The sequence below is a fragment of the Tympanuchus pallidicinctus genome, unplaced genomic scaffold, assembly GCF_026119805.1.
Source record: "Tympanuchus pallidicinctus isolate F22 unplaced genomic scaffold, pur_lepc_1.0 scaffold7, whole genome shotgun sequence".
In the NCBI taxonomy this organism is placed as follows: domain Eukaryota; kingdom Metazoa; phylum Chordata; class Aves; order Galliformes; family Phasianidae; genus Tympanuchus; species Tympanuchus pallidicinctus.
The window spans coordinates 18,101,049-18,117,555 of NW_026294791.1; the positions used below are offsets into that span (position 1 = coordinate 18,101,049).

General features: G+C 37.9%; 1 long non-coding RNA gene across 2 annotated transcripts in view; it reads left to right on the forward strand.

Moving 5' to 3' along the window:
- Window positions 1-16,507, forward strand: part of LOC128072609 (uncharacterized) — a 137,978-nt gene that overhangs the window by 9,188 nt on the left and 112,283 nt on the right. For both annotated transcript variants that reach the window (XR_008202376.1, XR_008202375.1), the window contains exon 2: window positions 2,861-3,004. This is a non-coding gene — a long non-coding RNA (uncharacterized LOC128072609). The remainder of the gene's footprint in view (window positions 1-2,860; window positions 3,005-16,507) is intronic.

The following is a 16,507-nucleotide window of genomic DNA, read 5'->3' on the forward strand; positions in this document are numbered from 1 at the left end:
TGCCTGTTTGTGTCATAAGAAGAAAATCTGTGAGTATCTAAGCAGCTGCTGAATACCAGCATGGGTTTGGGAGCTTGGGGAAAGATAGTTCTGGCCTTTAATGAGAACTAGGTAGGTAAGGTACAGGGAGCTTATGGCTCTTGTAAGCACATGGTGAGACATCTTATCAAAATTAGCAACCAAAAATTCCTTTGTTATGAGCAAAGGAGCTGGTTTTAGTGATTCCTGGAGTTGTGGTGCATGTATACATACATACATACATTCAATGCTTTCTGAAGTTGAGTAATGAAAATCTTAGCAGAAATTTGTGAAAGCATAAGAACAATATTGCAGTGTATATGTAGTGGAACTGCTAAGTCATGGCCTGAAACACTGATTAAGCACCTGGTGGGAAGGCAGGGCCAACCCAAAGGAGCTCAGGTGCATGCAATGCCCCTGAGTGATGGAAAGGGTGGAGTAGGGATCCACCCCTTCCCAGACCTCATTTAAGGGCTGGCAGTGGAGGCAAGGGCATTTCTTACCAGAGCTCGCTGTCTATCTGAGGCTTTCCAAAGGTAAGCAGCTCTTTTCCTTCATTTCTGCAGCTGCTGCATCTGGGCTCGTTCTCACCTGCTGCAGCCGGAAACTTTGCCAACCTGCTATTATCATGGTACTTTCCGTTCCATTAGAGCATTACAGCATACCATGAACTTTATTTCTTGATGTAAACGATATCTTCATATTTGGTATGTGAATTGTTTTCTGTGTGGAAAAACTGATCCATTTCTGAATTTATTCAACTTTTGTCTTTAGCTTTTTATACTTCATTTACTTACACAGTCACAATTTTATTAAACTTGCAAAGATATCTGATGTAATCTAGTGACTTAATGGGTATTTTTCCACATAATTTAATAAAATGGTTGGTTAACAGCTTATTTGCATAGTGCTTTATGTTAATGAAGCTTTATTTTTAATGTATCCATTGGAATCTTAGAAATGGTTAAAGAGGTATCAAGGATGATATGGAATAATTAGTAACTATCTCCTAATGCGTTTTTAATGCCTTCTTTGGGAAGCCAGATTTCTGTGGCACTTGGCTAAAACATTTGTGCTATTTCACAGAAAACGTCCACATCTTTGCACTACCAATTCATAAATATGCACCTGAACAAATATTCTACTTACAGTCTTTATCTTTATTGCAACTTGAGAAAACTTTGCGATAAACATGAAAATGTTTGAGTGAAATCAGCACCAGTTAAAATACTGAAAATCAGAAATATGGGAATTTACATCTAGTTACAGCATTTGGGAATATGCCTGTACTTGGTGTGTTGATGTGTGTGAAAAGATGCATGTGTATTTGGCCTTTGAAAACCAATTATACAATGGTAACTCAGTCTGGCTGCCTGCTGAGAATCTAGGACAGCTGTGGCAGCAAGCATTTGTGAACTGTGGAGGTATCATGGTGCTCTAAGCAATGCCATGTCTCAGACTCCCAGAATACAGAAACTCACTGGGGCCAGCTGCTTCTAGTGCTGCAGAGCTACATACTTTGCCTCTCAAAGAGCAGCATGTCCCTCTGCCTGGAGCATTTTCATAAATGAACTGGTCTCTGTTCTGTGAGCTATGTGTGGTTTTTTTTTTTTTTTTTTTTTTTTGTGTGTGTGTGTGTGAAGTCCAGGCTCACAGTGAGGCTCTCTGCAGCAAGCTGATGAGCAGCCTGAGGCAGGTGGAGTTCTGCAGAGTCACTCGTGTGCCTTCTTCCTTCCAAGGACTTTCCATCTATGAGCTCTCTAGCCCTCGAACTTTGAGGGCATGTTCAGCCTCCTTCCTGGGCTATTTTGGTCAGTCTGGCTGTGAGATGATAATAAAGGCTTTAGGGAGCCTTGTTAAGTGGGACACAAAGAAAGAAAAGATTCAGTCTTAGTAGTTTACATTAATATTTGTGTTAATAGTAAAGTATTTATTTTGAAGGATAACTTTTTTATGCACAGGAAACTGAAGAGATCCCTATTTAGATGTAAAAAAAAGAAACAACACCACAACAAAAAACAAAACTCACCAACCTAAAGAAACAGAAGAAAATTGACAGAATATTTCTTCTCTGGCTCGGAAAGGCACAGTTATGTAGTCTAGAGCAAATGACAAGATAATTCTGCTATGTAATTACAGGGACATTATAAATCACCATTTCTTAAAATTACGGTTTTCTTTGTACATCTTAATTTACTATATTGACAAATACTGCGTAGGAAGGATACAAAGCTTTTTATGTTCCTGCCACACTAATAAATTTTGTGAATTCTTGCACAAGTGCGAGTCAGTATTATATCATGTTCTTTGAGTGGAATTTTTCCTGTCTGTTACTGTACCATTTCACCTGAATTACAGTGTAGAAATGTTATGAAGTACTTTTGTTAAAATGCTAGGATGAAATGCTGTGGCCTGTGTTCTATGTTGTGATTGAGTGCAGTGCTGCAAAATGCCTCCCTGCAATGTGCAGGTTAACCTTATCTCAAAAGGCACTCAAAATGTTTCCTAGAATTTAGACTGCCTCTGTCACTTGTGTTCATTAGAGAACAGGTGTAGCAGCTGATCTTCAATTACATCTGTCTGTCCTCAGTTACCTACATACTGCACATTTCAGCTGGGAGAAGCTTCTATCTGTGTCCCTGTGATATTGACAAGTAGCTTCACTGATGCCAGAAGACTGCCTTGTTTTGATTTGTTTTTGTCTGTCTTGCAAGTATGCTACAGTTCTTTGATCTGCATGTCGCCTTTCTGTGACCCCCTGTCAGCTACTCAGTAACACTATCTTGAAATGTGCCCCTGTATCAATGTTTTTCTAAAAGGCTTCTCTTTTTAATCCCCCCAGGTTAAGGAAGATCATGTTTCAGCCTGACTCTAGTTGAATACGAAAGTGTTGCAGCGTTGTGATGGTGACTTTGGCTATGAGTGATTGCAAATGGATTTCTCTTCCCAGCATCTACCTGCCTGTGGAGCTGCATCCAGCCTAGAGGTACACACTGAAGTTAGTTATAGTAGATCTTGGAGCACTGTGTAGTGGTAGAGGTGGTTCTAGATCATTGTAGCTGAAAGTCTGAAATAGCTTGGTAAAATGAAAATCTAGCAGACAGAGTCAATACTGTCCTATTGTGGTTGATAATGTCTGAATGTGTTGAGACATAACTTGGTGAAACTAAATTTAAAACATCTCTTCACTCTTCGGTTTCAGTAAGCTCTTTGAATCGTGGCTGACTTGACTGTGATATTATGAAAACAAGGGTCACTTCCTCTATTTCTATACTGTCACTGAAGTAGTTTGGGAGGATTGTGTTCATGCTTACACACATGGTGAAGGAAGAAGAGCATGCATGTTTTCCCAGTATTCCTCTCCAAGTAAAATTTATGCCTGTTTGGATTATTTAAGTGAGGAACATGGTTTTGGGGAGGTGTTACCTGTGAAATGTTGAAATCTCTTCTATGGAGTTTTATGTGAGAGACTAATTTCTGTGGAAAGATGTGAAAAATCAACAGCCTCATGTAACATTGTTTTTTAAATTTGAAAATTAATAGTGCCGGAAGCAGTTTCAAACAAGAACAACAATTTATTCTTCTACACAGGGTCAGTTGGGAAGCCACTCTCAACTATGGGTTGGCTGTTTCCAAGGCTGCAGTAATACCATATGCAGGAGAGTTTGTGATGCTTTGGCAGTGTGACTACTGAATTCTTAGCTGTTCATTTTCAAAAACTGATTTTGTCATTAAAAGTAATTTTGGGGAGGCAGAGGAATCCACACAATGTCCCTGTTTCCAGTGCTCATCACATATTATTCATAATGCTCATTCAGCAATTCCTGCTGACATATCCTGTTGCCTGGAAATATGTTAGGTAACTTCTTGTAACTCCAAGGCTAAGGTTTTTCTCACAGTATAAAGCTATAAATTTAAGTTATACAAGTAACTGAAGAGAATGGAAAGATGGAGACTAGAATACTAAACCCTTGGAAAAAACTGGGAACCTTACCGGATGTTGTCAGAGTGAATAGGTCAAATGTGTGTGGAGAAAATGGAAAGCAAAGAGTGCATATATTCTCTTACTAATGTTGAGGCTTGAGTAGTTCATCTACGAATAGTCTTTCTCCATATGTGCAAGCAGGTTGTCTATTGGGTATAATAGCAATGACCGCCTGTTCAGAACAGCACTGAAACAATCTATTTCATTTTGATTATGCTGTGAATTGAGGACAGAAGCTTTTCATTATGGGGGTGGTTACTTAGCAAAGTCTAGGACTGTTCAAGTTCTGTTATGAACAGTAGAAGAAGATAGTGTGCCATTTAGCAACCATCCCAGCTTCTTGCAATGTGTTGGTATCTACTCAATAGATGTTTAACACACCTCTGGGACTGTTTGTCCAGGAAGTCTCCACCTGTTTTCTTCAAAGTATTATTAGTTAGCTAAGTATAGAACTGGACTTGGAAATGTGGTTACTATTTTTCATGGTGTCAGTAATTGAAAATAATGATTTTTCAGTAGTGTGGTTATAATGTTGTAAGTGGCTCAGGATATTTACATGTGAGTAGGCTGAAACTAGTGGTGCAGCTGTCATTCTTATGCTATCATCTGATAAACTAGTACTGAAAGGTGGCAAAAAAAAATATCTAAAAGTTTATAGGTAAAGATTTCAAAAGGCTTAGGTGGGATATCTGTAAGTGGAATTTCCTAGCTTACAGCTATAGAAACTGTGTAGAAGAGCTGACTGGCCTAATGGTTTGCTTCTTCCTCTGGACCCCAGTTGTCAGGCTTACAACAGAGCTGGATGTGAGAAGGTAGTTGGTGACTGTGGTGTGCTGTCTTTCAAAAGGAAATTGTTACATATGATGAGTGTTATGAGTGGGAGCACCAGGAAAGAAATATTCTATTACAGTTTAAACACAAACAGCCATTCATTAAGTGTGCTATATGTTTAAGTCATAATGAGAAAGTGACTACATACTGAATCCTACAAATCTAGCAAGTGGGACAATGAAAACTTGTGAATTCTTTGAAATGGATGTCTATTTTGTCAATTAAAGAGATGCTAGCTGAAGTTAAAAATGCTTCAACAGTTATTTTCGTACTATGGTGTTGTAACTAATTGAGTTACTATTTCCTTGGCAATGGCAGGGTGGCAGATATTTCATCATCCTTAACAGCTGACGGATATGGGGACCCATATATTTGTTACTGAACAAGAATTCAAGCTACAGAATCCCTAAAGCTCTTATTCTTAGGTTTTGCCTGTGGCTCAATTCCTGCCACCTCTCAAGTCAAAGCCTCAGATCAGATGTGTTAAATCTGTTAAGGGGGTAGGTGTTTTCTGTAGTATTTCAACTGAATTGTGGTTATTCTGGATTCGGTTATGGCAGCTTTCTAAAGGACTAAGAGTCCTTTAACTAACTTAAAATTATGCCCCAAAAAGGAGAATAATTACGATCAATTATATTCCTGGACTCTGCCCTGTGTTCCAGGGCATGCTGTACTAAGTAGTAATGTACTATGCGTGTAGCTGTAGATAACAGAAAATAATACTGCATGCCTGTATTTAAGCAGCTGAATCTTCCTTTCAAGGTCACTGAAATCAGGAAAGCTTTTAAGTAGATGGTAGGATTGTTAATTTGGATGTTGTTGAGTAGGGTCCTCTAAATAAATTAGGAGTTGTGGTTTGTAGATAGGATAATGAGGATTTCCCATAGTGTGGGTATACTTCTAAGTTTTAACAACATTTTAGTAAAATATTTCCTCATCTCTTGCTGGAGTTTTTTCTCCTGGTTTCCTAAAATCTTGGAACTTTATTCAGGTAATCAGGTATCATGCTAGTAACAAATATTTGTATAGTTGACGCAAGCAGTGACTAAAAGACAGTTTACACTGTTTCAGAAATAAAAATTTTAGAAATAAAGTGTGATGCAGTCTGAAGGTTTCGTCAGTGATAGTGCAGATTTCCATCACTTCCCAGTGAAAGTTGTCAGTTCAATAGAATTAATTAATCCTTCTATTAATGGAGCAATGCTGAGTTGTACAATCCTTAGTATTGTGATGCTATGGCAGCTGACTAACTCTTCAGTCAGCATTTTGGAAATAAAATGGAATAGGATCATATACCACCTGCACGCAGGGAGAAAGAACGCTGAATTTAGCTATGTATCTGCCTTTGGAGTTCTTGTTCTTCTTGTATAGGTAGCAAAGGGCAGTTTACAAGCCTAGCTGTGTAGAATGTGTTATTTCTGCTTTCCTTATGGGGTTGCCAAAGGTGTTTTGTGAAGCAGACCAGACTTTGTAACTTCTATTCTTTATTATTATTTATTTTATTTTTAAAAGAATAGTAAGAGTCTTGAGAAAGCTGCTTCTATCTGAGAATGGATCAAAAATCTTCTGGAGAGATTGTGGTTTTTTTTTTTTTTTTTTTTTTTTTTTTACTTCTAGGGGGTTGTAGATTAATTTCTGTCCACGCCAGTTGGAATTAAGCATATAAGCTTCTACAGAAATAAACCTCAGTTTTAGAGAACTTGCTTACTTCTGCCCAAGCTGCATTTAGCTTTTTAACTAGACAAATGCTGTATGTACTTGAGTTAAGTTCATTGAAGCTATGTTTAGTTTCTACCATTCTTTTTTTGTTGTTGTTTGAAATCTTTGCTAGGTGTTGTTCTTTTGCTGGAATTTGGTTTCTGATAGCCTTATCAGAAGTTTAAATTGTTCTCAAGCCACTATCTTCCTGTGTTTGTGATATATGTGATCTTTCTGAAAGGGGGGGGGGGGGGGGGGAGCAAGCTTCACTCCTCAGCCTGTCCTACTGTGTCTTGAGCATCTTAGTGGGTCAGTGACACAATGGGGAGGTTGGTGGCCCTGCCTGTGGCAGAGGAGTTTAAGTTTCATAATCCTTGAAGTCCTTTCCAGCCCTGGCCATTCTGTGGTTCTGTGACTGCTTTGCTGATATGCTGAACGGTATAAATCAGAGTAGCACCTGTGCTGAATGCTGTAGGGTAGTGAGTTATATGCTGCCATATTATTTTAATACTGTGACTTTGGTTAAAGGGGTAGACATGCCTTCTGGCAGCTGATAGTATGGTAAACATAATTCAGTATGCACATTTAATTTAGAGCTGCCATATACGTGAATTTTTCTGGATGCAATGGTGTTTTCTTCTTCAGTAGGCTTTAAAACTGGCATGGTTTTGCTAAGCTTTTCTAGTTATTTGGGATCCTACCAGTTTGGGTGCTCTGGTGTCACACACACAGTCTCATTGGAATTTTCAAACTAGCTAGTAGCAGTTCTCTGAACTTGATGAGCTGTGCTGTTTTTGATAGTGATGTGCAGAAAGCCAGATGCACCCCACAAGTGTCAGACTTCATTTTAAAGCACCTTATGTCTGATTTGTCCGAGACAGAATTCCTGTCAGGAATTTGGGAACAGTTACCTTACAGGTAGAAAAAGCAGGGGAGCTGCTGTTGAGTTTGAGCAACTGTCCATAGGTTATTACCAACTTGGAAACCTCTGTATCTTGCATTTCTAGATATGGGACAAAGAATTACCTTTTCTTGGACTATCCTGTCCAAATACATTCTATTAGAAATTTATCCTTTAAATACTGCGTATTTTTCAGCTTGTTCTTTCCCAAATACACATAATGTAACTCGCTCTAGTTATATTTGAAAAATGCAAGTATGTTTTCAATTTAGCCACCACAGAAGGGACTGAAAGGATAGAAAGGCAGACTTCATTACTTCTTTACTAAGATTTGGTGCTTGACCAGATGTAGGGGTGTGTGTGTGCTTATGTGACTAAGCTTATTACAATGGTCTAATGTCTTAAAACTCTCTTAATAGTTAACATCCTTTGAGGTTTTTAATGGCTGAAACATCCATTAAAGGGGCATAACAACCCTTTGCTACTGTATTATGGAAATAGGTCTCTTTCAGGAAGATATGAATGAGACTCTTTTTCATTTAGATTCGCTTTCTTGTGTACAGCCTGGTCCCTACTTTTCCATTGCACATCTTTAAACTGTTAAACTGGCCTTTTGAGCAGATGGCTAAACAGATTGCAGCAATCATAAACCCTTCTGTGTTGCTATGCTTCATTACATGGTTTTGTTATGTATGTAATGCCATCACATAACAAGGTGCTACTCCCAAAGCAGTCCATGTTCTGTCACTTCAGCAGAGCGCTGTTACTATTCCCATTTAAAATGTTACTAAACCTTGAAGTGCTACTGATTTCATCAGAAAATGCCTGTAGATGCATCAAATCACTCCTCTAGAATATCTTTACAGATACGTTTGTGCCAGTGGATAGTTAATTTCATATAGCAGGGAAAATGACTCTCCTTGTGTTTAAGGGTAGTTACTGATTATCATTCTTTATAAGCTGAAGTCCATGAGTGTGATCTTGTATCTCTCTTTCATATTTTCCTATAAAAGAAAAAATACTGCCATTGATAGCTCTAACTGCTTTGTTTCTTACTTACTCTGCGATAGCCTATTGATTTCTTTTTCCTATCGATGCTATTTTGTTTGCTATTTTGTTTTATGGGTTGATTTAGACTATTCCAGAATTTTAGGATGCTTGTCAAAGACTTTCCTTGTTGCAAACCTGACAGAGAGGTGTGTCCTGTGGACATTCTATGAAAGGGTTTTGAAGTTGAGGTTCACAGCTGATTATTGTTAGAGCATAGATGACAGTGGAACAGCGCAAACCTTTTTCTTCTGATGTGAAGTTGTTCATTCTGTAATGGATTTCTAGAAACAATTGGGAGACAATTACATTGCTGTAGAAGATGTTTTCAATTAAACTAAATTTCATTTCATAGTCTGAACAAAATGGAAGCATCAGTAGCTTTAAGAGGGTGGATTTCTAAAATTGCTTGTTTTGGAATTGTGAAGATGTAAATCGGGTTGTAGTTGTCAGGTACTAAGCTCAGTTTACTTTCTGTTATAGCAGATTGAGGCTTTGACTTCTTATTGTAAGGAGTTAGATATGTTTAACCTCAAGAATAATTGCTATCTTAGGTAGGAAATGTTTCTTGGATTGTGATGTTAAGGCAACAGAAGTTCAAGACAATGCAGTAGGTGTGAAATCCTGCAGGCTGTACTTCAGTTAGAGGTTACAGTTCTGTGGGCATTCCTTGGGGCTAGAAGGCTGAAGTGAAACCTAACCTCAGCTGTTGCACACAGCAGGACTGTACCAAGTGTTCAGCAATATAAGAAGAGATCTCTATGCACCAATGTCGACACAGGGCCTGAACTTTTCTTATATCCAGGCCTACTGAGATCCTCCTGGTAGGTATCAAGCTGATTGAGGAAAGCCAGCATGCCTGGAATTACAGGAACTCCATTTGCTGAAAATGGGAATCTGGTGGTGGTTCTGTGGTTGTGATAAATTCGTTTTGGAATTTGTACTTCAGAGAGTTGATGTACGCATCTTCTGTGAGATGGCCTGATGTGAAGAACTTAGCCTCCATCTCCTTGTTGTGACTTAAGGTCCAGAGTCAAGACATTTGCACTTTGGAGGGCGTCAGTTGACCCTGGACCCTGTTATTGGTATATTCAATTCTTCTTTAGTAGTAGTGTCCTTTGGTCACATTTGATACTATGATGTCTGTTTTCTTCAGAGGCATGTTCGTATACACCTGCAGACTAAATCTTTTCAGTATTGAATTTCTTGAGTGTAAACTACTCAGTTTTTGTATCCAGCAGAGTTTCCATAATGTGACATAATTCTGTTGAGGGGTTTTGCTGTCTTAAAGTGCATAAAACTGGCTTAACTGTTCAACTTCAGTAATGCTAGTACTTGGAGAGCTATAGAAAACAGTGTCTCCTAGGCCTGTCAAAGTGTTTCTAGGGTCATCTAATATGCTTTTGTAACTTCTTTTGCCTACCATGGTTGAAAAAAAAAAAAAAAAAAAGTATTTTATATATAAATATTTTATATATTTTATAAATATATAAATATTTTATATATATATATATATATATAAAAGCCTGTGCTGGGTTTGTATCCCACTGCACTTCTCTATGCACAAATACCTTTGTATAAGCTTGTTTTTTTGACAAAAAATGGTCTTAAATATAAGTATATAGGTATAAATTGCAGTTTATACCGAAGTCCAAGACTAATTGAATGCAAGTATAAAATCAGATTACACAAACCTTGCCCAAAACTGGTTAAAGATAATGAGATGTAAGCCATGATACAGTAAATGAGTTTCTAAATTTTTGTTTACAGCAGTGATCAGGAATCTGCTCTTAGCCATACATTGGTACCTTTTATCAGAAATATCCTGATTTTTGTCCTTAGGCTGGTGCTTAAAAGGAGCCATTGGATTTGTTTTCCTGGCTTTTTGTCTAGTTTCTTTTAATAGAAGGGAAAATCAGCAGCACAGATAACAATCTTAGGAATTGCCTACTATGAATATGTATATATTCCACTGTGAACTGAGGAAAAGTTTCAAGTTACAATAACTCTTGGGGGGGGCAGGGGATGGAAACAAACAAAAAAGCCTCAGACTCCTGTGGAGATAATGGAAGCTGAAACATTTCTTCTGTTCTTGAGAAGAGCTGCAGAAAGCAAATTTTGCGAAAAGAACAAAGGGGGAAATGTCAGCCCTCCCCGTTCTGTTCTTGGCTGCATGCCCAATCTCTAAACTTGCACTAAGCTTTGCCATAGCAACAATATCATCGGAACATTTTCCAGTCCAGAGTTTACCTCTTGCTGTAGGTTTAGGGAGGAGAGAACTTAGAAACTATTTGCAGCCTTATACTTTAGTCGTGAGGCTTTGGGATGAAAACCACAACAAACCAAAACCCACCTGCTTTCAAAAAGGGTGTAGAAGGAACTCTGCAATAAAATCCCTTTTAAAGATGCCTTTTTTTCCTGCTAAAAAAAAAACAATCAAAAAGCCAAAAAACAGTGCCACAACTAAGGACATGTAGTGCTAAGTAGTGCATAAAAGATACTCTGGGAGGTAACTGATCTTCAGTACTGAAGAGGGACAGCAAAGCAGCCTAGAGGATCAAAATGTTGTGAATTCAGTAAGAATGCATCTTGTACCAGAGAACTCAAAGCTCTTTAGACTATTTGTTAATGGGAGGGCATTGTGTAATCTTAAATCTCAAATTTTGTAGGGGCAAGGATATAGGTCACTACCTGCACATGAACTCCTGTTGAGGCCACAATCCTGTATTATTTTTCCATTTTGCCAGGATGTCAACTAAGCTTTAGAAGTGATTTCAGCATCAGATGTGCGTATGCATATTTGCATCTATGAAGTTCAACCACAAGACTAATTACAGTTTTAAATGTACTCCATTAAAATGAATTCATACATAGCTATTGCTGTGTATTTGGCAGAAACTGTGCTGTGACCTTCAAAACATTGGCTTCCATATTCTGTAATTTTGGGAAAAATTTTATATCATGGTTTACTCTTGCAGCTACTGCTTTACTGACAGCTGATGCTTGGTAGTAAGACTCTGGGATCTACAAGGATTGCAGTTACTAAAATGTAGATTAGTGGTAGGAGTCAGGTAGTCTTTTGTGCACTTTGCTTACAGAGAATGCATTTAAAGTCCTTTTTCCTCAACCAAAGATGTGGTGGACAGCTGCTTGCTAGTGCTCCCACTGTTGTCACACAAGACAAACTAACTAACGTGTTACACAGTTCTTCCTAATCTGCTCAGTCTTTTAATGCAGTGCTGTTCTCTCTTTACTATCTTTCCTGTCTTCTTCCTAGTCTACTTCATGACAGGTGTATGGATTACTCAGCTCTGATCAGTATCTGAAGACCTATGTAATGAGTCATTTGCAGAGATCTCCATATTCTTTCAAAATTCATTTTTTTCTTCACTCTAAGTCAGCACAGTGGAACATTTGCTGTTTCAAATTTAAAAGGGTGCATTCACTTCTGTCCAGAGGGTCAGTGAGTGTACAGTGCTCTGCTTGTTACCTACAAATCAATTGCCAGCTTGCTGATACAGGAGGACAATACTGTTTTGAGTAGGTTTGAGAAGGATTTTCATCCTTCTCTTATACATTTAGAAAACCTCCTATGATACCCATAGTTCAGAAATTACTGTCCTACCAATTTAGTGCATAAAATTAGAATACATATAAGTATGGATGCATAATTGTTACACTTATGTAGTGTTAATTTGTTGAATATTCAGCCACTGAACTTGATTATCAAATTTTTGTGCTAAGAAATGTATCAATTCTAGCTTAATGTGAATAGGAAGCTGTTACGTTAGTACTAACTGTATTTTAGGGGAAAATAGAGCAGTATTTCTGTGTCTAGTTTTTTTGCTGTGGAGACTAGCTGGTGCTTGAATAGTATTAGTCCAGAAGAACGCTTCTGGTTAGAGGCAGGACATTAGGTAAGGGTCACAGAGCACTCATGCAACTTTGTGGTGAACTGGAACAGAGGATTTATTTTGAGTGATCTCAGCACTGTGTTACGCCTGAGGCAATATGCAGGCTGTGCACAGGCTGAGACAGTGATGACTACTTTCAGTTGCTCTTTAGATTAAGGAAGATTCTTGTCATGTGAGTCAGAGCCATTGTACAGCTTCTTGCTAGTGTATGCTTTATCCTTGGACCTTACTGCTGCTGTGTAATATATTGAGCATTTTGCTTGTATCAAACCAAAATTCTTTGGGCCTTATCCATATCCTTGGTTTTCAACAGTAAATGTCTGAGGGACTAAAAGCTTTGAATGTATTGTGTGAAGACTGCATGAAGTGCCTGATTTCTCTTGTAACCACAATTCTTTCTTCATGACTGCCCCTGGCTGTGTGTTCCAGGGACAAAGGCTGTCTAGTGGTGGTGTGTTCAATGTGTTCTGTCTCATCAACTACAAAACTGAAGGAATTAAATTCTAATGTTGTGGATTTGTTCTTAATATGTAAGATGAGTTGGACCTTTCTGTGTATAGCTAAAACAGATTGAGTTCCAGGAGGCTGATATATGTTGTTTGGAGGAATATCACCCTTTGTTATAACTTCATAAATTCATCATCACTGCAGACTGAGGCTTGATATTTTTAAACTTCTAATTGCATTCTGTGCTTTTCAAAAAAATTCTTGTAAAAAAAAAAAAAATAGGATTAATATGAACATATACCTTCTTATGCTCAAACTCAGTGCTGTGCTTTTGTGCAACCTATTGGCAAATACTGTTTCTAAAAGGAAGGTATACTGATGTTAATAATTACATTAAAAATCAATCAAGCGTAAAATTCTTTAGGTAACATATCTTCTTTCTAAGAATCCCCTCAGTGACGTATTTTGAGTTAGATGAATACCTGTTGATATTATCAAAACTTCTTCAAAACAGTCTTCTGATGTACGTTTATGTTCATCCACATCAATACTGGCTTTGTGTCTTAGTGGAAATTTGCTACCTCAGGGAAATTTCAACACGTATCCAGGGAATAGAATGACTTGATGTGTGCGTGGGCAGATGTGCTCTCCTCATACTCCTTGTGTCTGATGTCACGTTCCCATCTTCTGCCAGACAGTGTCATACCTTGTAGCCAACACATCTTTGTTTGAAAAGGACATGAACATTTGAATCAGAAGAAGATGGGGAATGAGATACACCTGAGAGGTTTGTAGCTCAGGTACAGCTTATAACGAGACTACTTAAATGCTTTTTGTAAGATCATAAATTGATGAACATCTTTGTCATCCTATTGACTTTCTGCTGAGGCAGCTCATAGTGTTGGTGAGGAACTAGGGCTTTGTATGTTAACAGATCTTAAAATGTACTGTGTATAGGAAGTCTTAGATTGTGGCCTGAACCAGTGATTGAGCAGCTGGTGAAGAGGTGTGGCTGGCCCTGGGAGCTCAGGTGTAAGCAATTCAGTGGTGTGACCCTAACCTCATTTAAGGGCTGGCAGCTAAGAGGGTAACATCTCTACTTGGAGATGGCTTTCTTCTTGGAGTTTTCCTGTGAACCCTTATCTTTAGAACAGGGTAAGCTATTCCTTTCTTATTATTATCTTGTCAATAATACCCTTCTTGGGTTATTCTGAAATTGGTCAGAGGCAACTGCATATCTACCTCTATTCATCTAATAGATGCTGTAAATGCTTTTATACTCTAGGATGTGTAACTATCTCTGTACCTTCCATAGGAATGAAGTAGGTAAGAGTTCAAATAGTGAGTGCAAGTAATCTTCCTAGATGAAATCATACCACTTAAGAAATATTTTAAAAAAAAAAAGTTATTTCCAGGAAAGCATTTTTAGTGCTGGAGTTGGAAGTTAACTAGTTAAGATCTGTACCAAAGTATCTAATTAAATGGCTTATTTTTCAACTGAAGGCAGTAAGACCAGATAATTCTTAGAGTTTCAGAAATTTAATCTGCTTATTTTAAGCCAGAGCGGATGAAGATGCCTAGCTCTACAACACTTATTTGAAAGTATTGATTTTTGTTTCTTAGGTATACTATTCTAGTTGACTGTGGTGTATTCATTAGATAAACCCACAGATGAAGTATGGTCTCTCAAAACCTCTGATATGCTTATCTGCGTGAAGAGATTCAGTAGTGAAGAATCTGGGTCTTACATACTCTGTTAATGGTACTGCACTTGTGAAGGTGGATGTGTGACTTAGGATTAGTATTGATAACTCTCAGTTGCTCTGCAGTCACACAGAGCAAAGGATAATATGTTTAAGCTGCTCTGTGATCTTGTGTGTGGAGCCAATTCAAGGCCTGTGAGCTGCCAAGGTGGCCTAATGATGCTGAAGTCTAAGAAAGACTGCAGAGGGAAGCCCTTGTAGCATGTATAGTTTTTCACTCTAGTAAATGAATGATTTTACTTTTTGGTATCTGAACTTTTAGATCCAGCCTTCCTGTACAAGCAAACCACTCCAGATTTTGTGTAGACATGTTTAAGAGCGGCTATTTGGTGAATATTCTCTTAAGGGGCACTCAGATGGGGCCCTTTATATGACAAAACATCAGTTAGTAGTAGGAGTGTGGAGTAGGAGCAATTTGTTCACTGAGACTATTGTCTGAAGCAGGACTTTTAGAACTGCAGGAGGCTAAGAGAAGAATTAAGACACGGATTTCAGGGTGCAAGGAGTGACAAGGGAAAAGTGAGGAAGTGAAGGGCTGTGACGTATGAAGAGAGCTCAGGAAACTGTCAACAGAATAAATGTTTAAAATTTCAGGACTGAGTGACTTGCTCATATGAATATTAAGTTTACAATCAATTTCTAGGCAATGCGGATAAAGAAGCAAAGCTGGAGATGAACTTCTTGGTAGCACTGCAGCCTTCTGCTGTTAAATCTTTTTCAGTTCTACATCTACAAATTGTATTGATGTTGTTTGTATACAGTATGCACTCTGAATGCATGGTGATATGAAATCCCTTCATCACTAACGCATGTTGCAGCAAACGCAAATGTTCAAGGACTGTTTTCAAGGTTCTTTGTAAATTAAAGGGCTTTGAACATGTTCGTGTTACTGCTGGTCTTTGCAATTGTTTTAAGATTGTCAACATACTGCCACAAAAGTGCCAAATGAAAAATAACATAGCAAGCATGAATTTGTTGAAGATCTAAAAAGTGATACTGAAAACTTGTTAAAAAGCTGACTCATCCCATATTAACAATTTTACTTAATGTTTAAGATGTTCATGTAATGAAGAAAATGACCAATAATTTCAGTGTAAAATCAGTTTATATAACTTGTCACCAGAATCCATGTGTTTGGTTTCTTCAGTAATTTAGTTGTTACTAGGAACTGTTTCTTATTCTGTAGTGTTGAGATGCTCTTAGAGAAGCAGTTAAGGGATTGCAAATTGACATTATTTCACTTTAGTGTGTTCCTTGGTTATAAGTGGTGTCTTTTCTCCAAATACATTGGTAAAGCATTGGAAGTCACTGTATACCATCCTATTATTTAGATAACAATTTCTGCTAAAAAAAAATAATCTTTAGATGCTGTGGATAATGTTCTATGATTCTACCCTTGGTTCTGATGCGTTTTCTGATTGCTGTTATCATCACTTCTGTGATGATCCCAGTTCTTCATAGATTGCTCTGTACTGCAGCAGTCATTTTCCTTACATAGTGATTCAGATGTGTTGGTGCAGGGAAGAGCAAGGTGCAGAGATATCATCTCCTATTGCTATCCATAAAAAAGTTTGTATTTTGAACATGTAAAGACTAAGCAGAATTAGTACAATGAACTTTTTTGAATATAGAAGGATTGGTACATGACTCATGATATTAGGAGGACTGCCTCAATCTTCTTATGAAAAGCACGAGAGCTAGGTAGTGAACTGGGGAACAACTCACTAATATGCTTACTAACTTAGTGTTATAGAAAGCCTGTCATATTATACTTTGCAGCTTGCAGGGAAACGTTAATTTTTCTCCTAATTCCATTTCTTCTTTTCAAGAAATGAAAAAGTCCAATCTGGAAACCTGAATTACTTTTTAACTGGCATTTCATGCATTTGTTGTTGAGTAACCT